General features: G+C 43.3%; 1 pseudogene; it reads left to right on the top strand.

The window, feature by feature from the left end:
* The first annotated feature begins 358 nt into the window (after nucleotides 1-358).
* LOC121835632 lies at nucleotides 359-906 on the top strand (annotated as a pseudogene).
* Nucleotides 907-8,886: the final 7,980 nt, after the last annotated feature.

Raw genomic sequence — 8,886 nt, 5'->3', positions numbered from 1 at the left:
CAGGGGTCAGTACTCGGGCCAGTATTATTTTTAATTTATATTAATGATATCGCGGCGGAAATAAATCAAGGGGTTACTGTGCGACTATTTGCGGATGATTGTCTGGTATATTCAAAAATCGAGGAGCAAGACGACCAGCGCAGATTAAGTGCATCTGTTGGGTCTATTCAGGACTGGTGCTCGAAATGGAAGATGAAAATTAATACGCAAAAAACTGTTTTCGCACGAATAACTAACAAAACTAAGAATGTTCTTTCTTATACTTACGAGCTTGATGGGAGTCCTTTGGTTGAAGTTGACAGTTTTAAATACTTGGGTGTGACACTTTCTAAAGACTTAAGTTGGAGTAAGCACATAAATGAAATATGTCACAAAGCAATGAAAAAGCTTTGGTTTTTAAGACGGAATCTGGCCAGTGCTCCGCCTAAAGTGAAGTTAATGGCCTACAGAACGTATATTAGGCCTACCTTGGAGTACGCTGCATCGGTATGGGACCCCTATAGAAAAAATCAAATTGGTGAACTCGAAAAAGTTCAGAGGAAGGCGGCGCGATTTATTCTATCCAAATACAAGCGACTTGATTCTGTGACAGATATGCTGAACAGCCTCAACCTCCCCTTACTTTCTGTCCGTCGAAAAATTGCTCGACTAAAGTTTTTCTTTATGTTTTCTCATCACCTGTATAACATTAACCCGGATTCAAGATTAACACATCGCGCATCGAGAGAACTCAGATACGTTAGCACTAATCAGTTTGAAGTGCCCAAATGTAATATTGACGCTTATAGGTTTTCTTTTTTCCCTAGAACTGTGAAAAACTGGAATTATCTCCCACAAAATATATTGTCATTGGACTGTTTAGATGATTTTGAGAGCGCCCTTTTGAATATGACTGGTTTGGAATGATAAATAGTAGTTAAATAATTTTTGGAAACTTCGTTAAAGATTTTGAGTGCTGAGAGTTCATTTTGTTGAGTGCTATATAATATATTGAATGTTTGTGCTATTTCAGCCCCTTTATTTTAAGTGAATGTCGCTGAATGTGTGCTGTATTGGAGTCCTGATGTTGTATGTTTCAGTGCTCTTCTATACCCCACACCTGTTAAAGCCCCATACTTGGGGTGAACAGTATTCATAAATAAATAAATAAATAAATAAATAAAATGTATCAAGAGAATTCGAAAAGGTTCGAACTTTCGAATCCTGAAAAGTCAGAATTTCGACGAACTTCGAACTTTTAGGGTAAAAGTTGGACGTTCGTCGAACTTCGAAAGACCAGCGGACGGTTTCATTTGAATTCAAGTAGTAAGGTACATTCGTAGTTTTTTTTTTTCTCGAACTTTTACACTCGGTGCTGCGCTCCTTACGAAAGACAATGGCGTTTGTTTCAATGTTCTGGCATGCTTAGTTTTAAAGAAATAATTTTCTGAAGGGGCGAGGAAGGACGACGGGTTTTTGATGATTATCGTTAGTGCCAGATTTAAAGCGCGCTGTAGCCGAAGCTATTTGTGGTAGAGATGTTATACTTTGTTAAGAATGATCTATGTATAGCCTAGGTAAGTGCCGTCTTAAGATGTGATTATTGTTATTCAACGTGAGTTTTGAAGAAATGTCCAAACATGTATCTACATGCAATTATGCCCTAAACTTGATATTTATGTTTGTCTAAGTTGTTTGAGGTATCGCATTTAAATTAACACCACAGACAGTACATATCATTGCCATCTGCAGAATACAAAATAATGTATTTATTGTTTTTTTCACGCTAAGGAATAAATTAACTCATGGGAGAAGATTTCTAATAGTGTTCAAGTTCAGCACGTCATTAAAAGAAAACTTTTTTTTTTCGCTTCACGATTTTGGGACGTGTTTCTTTTAGCCTGTACACATTTTGGTAAAAGAAACTTGTTTCGAAGTCCTGAACCTCTGAATACGCAAGAATACAACACTTCCGGCGAATTCTTGATAGCTTTTTTTCTCCAACATTTTATCCCCGCATTTATTCTTTCTTTTTTTTTTTTTACTATTGGCACAGGTATTTAGGTCGAAAAGACATAGCTTTGAACTTCCGAACCACTAAGCATGTGACGAGTAGTGCCTTCTGACAACGAGCTTCCAACAATGACCATCTACGCAATCTTTTATGCAGTGAAGAGCGACAGTAGCTATACATATGCATAAATAATTTCAGATTAAAATAAGCTCCACCACGCCCTCTTTTCCCGTATTGTTTTCTTTAACAGTCCGAAATATCTGGAAGGGGGTAAGAGAACTGAAGCCGCCCCCCCCCCCCCCTTCCCCCGCTACCCTCTTACCCCCCGTTATTCCTTTTCCGACGCCACCTGTATGCTAGAACGCTCCTCGACCTCGAACTGTGTCGGCTTTTTGCGAGGCGATTCCTCCGTCTCAGAAAATAAACCTCCCGGACAATTACAAACTTAACTTACTATATGCCAGCGTCACCCGGGCGGCGTTCGATCAGATTACTACCAGCGTGCAAGGGGTGGCGAGGTAGTTTGCCAGGTCGCTTCAAGGTTTTTCTGAGCCTCAACCTCCTGCCCGCCCCTGGCCGTTTCGAACTGTATGAGTCTCGTAAAACAGTGTGTTCGTGTGATCACTATTGCGTGATGCAGGTTAAAGAACCCCCCCCCCCCCCCCTTCCCCACCCCGGGCTGGCGGTCACAATTACTGATCCATGGTCACACGTCACTCTGCACTGGCAAATATTCCAGCACATCCGGGACACTTGTCGCCTCATTTAATTGCGTGACCAACTTCGCAGAATCTAGATATCACACCCTAACTTTTCTAAACTTGATTTTGTGAAAACCAGTGAGTCGTGAAAACGTTATTTGAAACAAACTGTGGAGGAACTTGAAAACCGGACTTCGAACTTTGAAAACTTGGACTAGAAAGAATTCAAAAGCTTCGAAGATTTTTTTTTCGAATTTTTCGTTAAAAGAGAATCGAAACCTTCGAGCTTTTCGAACTTTATGCAGAAAGAAATTTGAAAAAATCGAATTGTTCGAACTTCATGTCTATAAAAATTCGATGCGTTCGAAGTTTTCGAATTTTATTTCAAAAGAATTTTGAAATCTTCGAATTTATCGAACCAGAAGTAAAAACATATTCAAAATATTCAAATCCGAAATTTTAGAAACCGTGAAAGCTTCGAACTTTTCGAATTCGAAACTCCACTGTGATTAAAAGTTGCGAATTTTTCGAATTCGAACCTCGGTCGGTACGAAAATATCGAAATTTTTCAAAATCGAACCTCAGTTCGCTTCGCAAATATCGAAACCTTTCGAAATCGAACTTAGGGTGGTTCGCGACATCCCTACTTGATACTGTGCACCATGTTCTACCAGAGCCGGAAGAAACATCCTCATGGGCAGTTTATTGCAGGCCGTGTTGCGTATCAACAGGAAACAAAGCTGCAAATAAGGATTTATTTCCGTAAAACTTGGATGCATTTTCTTTTGTTTACTTTTTGATCAATGACAACTTTAAATTATATCTTCTTTTTTTTTCACTCCTGCTTATTTCAGAACGAACGTAGTTGGCGATCGTCGCATTTGAGAATGCCATTCCTCCGCTTTAGGTAAAGTGTCGAGAAGCTTGGCAGATAGCTTCTTACTCTTTTGTTTTTTGTGTGTTGTCTGTATGTTTAGACAGCCGGAAGTTAGTCCCAATGGGCGTCTTGTGTCTCAGCTGTAGGTGAGCAATTTATCTTGTGCAGTACAACCGCTATTCTGGGATCTTGGAAGGGGTCATGAAACGGTATCGGGTTATAATGTTAATGACTTTGCAGAGACGCACTGCTCCTAGTCTGGCCCGCGTACACACGCACAGACTGCCATTGATTCAGAAGCTCGTTTGTCGCGGTAAAACTGCGAGAATAAAGGGCACTAGTTATTTCAGTCTTGCCGTCGCCAAGCTGGATGACGTAATTGTATGATAAAAAATCACGCCTGACGAGAGTCAAGCGCGGCTCATGGATTGGACACGAGAACGGCTTGAGCACTCCACTTCGGCTCATAACAATCAATGACACGGCGGACACTCGGGCAGTGGATCTTGTCCAACCACACCGACGAAGATAATAGCCGAACTCTAAGAATGTCTGGAACTCAGCACGCGTTTTCTACTTTGCCAACCCCAGCGCGTGGCTATGATTAACGTTGGCGGCATAGGATAGGCACCAGGGTCCCTATGTTGCGCTTTTTGGACTCCCACGGCGACTAGGCAGAAGGAGGTGACGTCAACAACGCAGCAAACGCAGGTTGGATGTTGATTGATGAAAATCGCTGATGACGAATTTCCGCAGAAGAAAACAAAGCAAAAGTGAGCTTTCTTTTTTTTTCTGCAGAAATTCGTCATCAGCAACTCTCACCAATCAACATCCAATCCTGTGGACGCTGCGTTGTTGACGTCACTTTCTTCTCCCTAGCCGCCGTGGGAGTCCAAAAGGCGCAACATCAGGTTTATATGGAGCCGGTGTCGTCTTATAAATACCTTGGCGTGCACATAACATCTGACCTTTCATGGAAAAATCATATTCAGTATGTTTCCCCTAACGCTAACCGCATGTTAGGTTATGTTAAACGAAATTTTTCATTAGCTGCAGTTGCACTAAAGTTGACTTTTTATCAAACATTTATTCGTCCGAGGTTGGAATATGCAGCCTCTGTCCGGGATCCTGGACAAGTCACCCTCATCACTGCATTGGAAGCGACTCAAAACAGATCAGCTCGTTTCGTCCTTTCTAACTACCACAACACGGCTAGCGTGACTGCCATGAAAGCTACTCTATAATTGCCGCCTTTAGCCTTGCGCCGTAGCATTTCTCGGCTTTCTTTATTCCATAAGATTTATTTTCACAATTCTATCATGCGCGACAAATTAATATCCCGTCCTTCTTACGTTTCTTCTCGCAACGATCACAATCACAAGGTTGGTATTCCAATTTCTAACACAACAACATTTCATACAGCGTTCGTTCCTCGTACATCACGAGAATCGAACCACCTTCCCGGGACAATTGCCACCATCACGGAACTTTTCAAAACTGCAATTACTAATATTTTATTTGTTGAGTGTGTTTAACTTATTTCTAGGCTTGTTTTCCTTTTCTGTATTTTTCTTTGCTCTTCCCATCTGTAATGCCTCTGGCCTTGAGGGAAAATTAAATAAATAAATAAATAAATAGGGCCCCAGGCCACGTGGCCGCTTATTCTGGCTCGATTTGACGGGATGAACGATGCTAATATTTTTCGAACGTTCTTGGCGACTGCTATTGCCTAGTACGAAAAGCTATGTAAGGCAAGTTTATTCGGTTATTAACGTTAGGGTGTGACTCTAGTTGCATTAGTGAAAGTAGAAAAATTTCGTCATGGCCACCGATCTCCCTAGCTCTTTCGTGAACTATTTTAGCTATTTTGGACGACGAAAAAGCGTATTCTAGGATTTTAGGTTTCTTTTTATAGCACAGCCCTTAGGCGCCCGTTTCCGGCTTTAGCGGAGTCGCCGTCGGCGTCGGCGTCGCGTCGGCGTGATTGCGCGTTTCATTATGGGAACTTTCCCATAATGACGTCACGAAGGTTACCGTCGTGAGAGTTACGAGGGTTACTCTTACGAGAGTTACGAGGGTTACCCTCACAAGGATCACGAGGGTTACCCTCACCAGGATCACGAGGGTTATCCTCGTAATCCTCGTGAAAGTAACCATCGTAACCCTCGTTACCCTCACGAGGGTTGCGAGGGTTAGTTACCCTCAAAAGGGTTACCCTCACTTGGGTCACGAGAGTTATGAGAGTTACCCTCACGTCGCCCCCCCCCCCCCCCCCCCCTCTGAGGTCACGTGACCTCAGGGAGTCGCTAATCCCTCAGTAGCCTTCCACCCTCCTCCTCAAGATCTGTGCTCTAATCCGGCGTTGCAGGGAGTCAGAAACGGTTTCATTTTTTTTTTTAATAACTGGCAACAATAATTTTAGACACCACGGTGTTTGCTCTGCGTTGCTTTCAAGCGTCGGTCATTGAGTGCTCTAGGTGACCTCAATAAATCCGTTAACAGAAGCATACACAGGAATCCGTCCTCGTTCCGGTAAGTTGAGTCTCAGTGAAAAAAAAAAAAGCAACAAAAAAAAGCCCGTCATCTTTTGACTCACCAGTGAAGCGATCATTCACGCGTGCCGTAAGGTATCGGGCCTTCGCTTCCGGGGCCCCCATCTTTTGGCGCATGGCCAGAACAAGCTGTCAGCCGTTATGTCGTCAGGCTCGCGCTCCATCTCAGTCACACACCCGAGCTGAAAACGCGTATTGCATGTGCGATTCCCGTCACCGCACTAATTGACCCCTTAAGTGATGACGTCACAACATGGCGCTGAGCTCCAAACAAACCGTTGCTAGGGCCGTTGTTAGAATTTGTCTGATAAAGAAGTACTGTAAAATATTTTTTTAAGCATTGTGCCTTCCCAGTATCTAATCATGACTACTTTTTCTACCGTCTCAGTGCCCCAAAGCGAAGGTAAAAGCCCGTAATAAAGCGTCACAACCGGCTTTGTCTTGCTGGCAGACGACACGGTAGCTTCGCAGGCTATGTGGTTCTTTCTGAGCGAAACTTATATTTTTGGAGTGGTCTTTGTATGGAAATTTGGAAGCGAAGGGTGCCCGTGCACAGCTTTGATTAACGCTCGAGGTGCGCGAGCGCATGAACGCCGGCCGTGGAGGCTTCAGCCATAGCCACCTCTATAGTCACAAAGCCTGACAGTTCGACGGCGGTGCCATAGACTTCTATGTGGCAGATATGGAGCGCGAGGATCTCATAGCACAGAGCATCAAAGAGCCGTTTCTCGGGGAACCTGGACTTCCGCGCACAGCTTTTGAAGCGGCGAGGACCCGAAACACACTTGTTCGCTTGAGAGAAGTGTGTTTCGGCGTCTCGCCGCAGCGGGGCGCCAGTCACGTGGCTCTACTCTCATCCATTGTCTACCGCTCCACCTTTTCCATTTCAGCGGCCGCTTCTCGTGGCGATCTGCTAGGCCTTGTCAGTATATAGGAGGCTATGCTTCCGCAATATTTGAGGAGGTGGAAACGCTATATGCAGCCGAATCACGTATGACGACGACGTGAAGTGTATCAACGTCCAATTCAGTCGAAGTGTAATTCAGCAAATGTTTCAAGGAGTTCTCATGGCACAGAAGAAGCTTCAGTGCACATGTCTGAGATCAAATTAACTGTCGGTAAGAGATATTGGGGGCCTACTAAAAATAAAAGAATCGGCAGAATTTTGTCTCAGTGTGTAGTTGCAAGCCGGTACGAAGCACACAGCTATATTGCGAGCCCGCAAGTAAATATTTAAGGTCTCGAACCGATCAAGTTAGAGACAAAATAATTGTTCCTTCTTCACAATGCACGTCATATTGGCAAAATCAAAAAGATGGCCTGGCGCTGCTTTGATAGCATGTTCTAAACAGATGTTTCTTTCGCTGCATATTTAGCAGATCCCGATATATGTCATGATTTTCGACAGACAGTATCTTGTATTGCACACAAATACAATTCGTTTTTATAAACCTGGTGAGCTTCCTTAGACCAGCGTGCATGTGCCCAATAAACACAAGATGACATTCGTATCAATACTCAAACAATTCAAACTGTTACAGACGGCACACTTCAGTCATTCTGCACGTGTTCGTCGTCTGCTACAGGCATTTCGAGACATCTCGAGGATCAGAAGTTGCCGTCGCAGATATTTCAGAAATAACCTATTTTAGGAAAATTTCTGTCGTGGGAAGTAAAAGATTTAGGCTTCATCTATATATTATTCTTAGACGTTAAGATCTCACGTCCGATTTTTGAAGGATTGTTGCTTCGGAGGGAAATCCATTTCCATTTATTTGCCTATAGCGACGCCCTTAGCAACGTTTTGTTTGGAGCCGTGATTCGGGGGTCATTTGGCCACGTACACGGACGCGCATATCGGCTGACGGGTTGATTGCTACCGATCCAAAGTTGGCGGGGGCCGCAATGAATTTTACTCATTTGGTCGCACCGTTGAAATTGCCAGGGAGTTACTGTAGGACTTTTCATATTCCGTCGCATGGGCGCTGCCATCTTGGAATTACCAGACGCGGCCGCCATAAGGTGGCTTCAAATCGCCGTTCCCCTCTCCCCTCCGCGCCTTGGAGAAGGCGAATTGTATTCGTGTTTTTCGTCGCGTTTTGCCATGTTCTTTTTTTTTTTGCCTTGCTTTGTAAAGTGTCGTTTGATACTTATTTTTACTACTTAACTGCATGCCATTATTATGTGCACAACTTCTGCGCTTGGTATTATAGCATGTTTTGACTATTTGCATGGTTGGTATACCGGATACATCTTAGGAGAGGAATCAGCGTTTGCACTGGCGCACATTGAGTATGTGCATGACACTAAGAAACACGAGGATTAAGAAGCCAATTATTTATAATAGCGCGAATTTACTTAGCTGAGAGTGGCTAAGTGATTGTGGCGCAATAAGAAGCGCAAGGTATATTTGTGTTCACGCATTTATGACTTTAAATAAGATGGAAAATTTAGCCAACGCAAGGAGTCGTTTCTTTTGATTATATGGGGAATCATTTTTGCTGTATAATCATTCGTTTGATCTGTTTATTTATGAATTCAAGGAAACTATACACTGTGCTCGGTCTCATGTGCACAGCAATTAATTTTTCTTAGGATATTCAATTCATTTCATTTATTAGACACAAGCTGTTGGGCTCCCTGGGTGAAAAACTTGTCAACGACAACTTGCGAGTGCCTGATAAAAGCGCCCGAGGTACGCAAAGAGCGACGCCGAAAATAAGGCGGCTTTATGGAAATCACTTGAGTTCAGCGATGCCGCAT

Source organism: Ixodes scapularis, unplaced genomic scaffold, assembly GCF_016920785.2.
Source record: "Ixodes scapularis isolate PalLabHiFi unplaced genomic scaffold, ASM1692078v2 PGA_scaffold15__6_contigs__length_5221840, whole genome shotgun sequence".
NCBI lineage: Eukaryota > Metazoa > Arthropoda > Arachnida > Ixodida > Ixodidae > Ixodes > Ixodes scapularis.
This window is presented reverse-complemented; position numbering and strand designations above follow the sequence as displayed.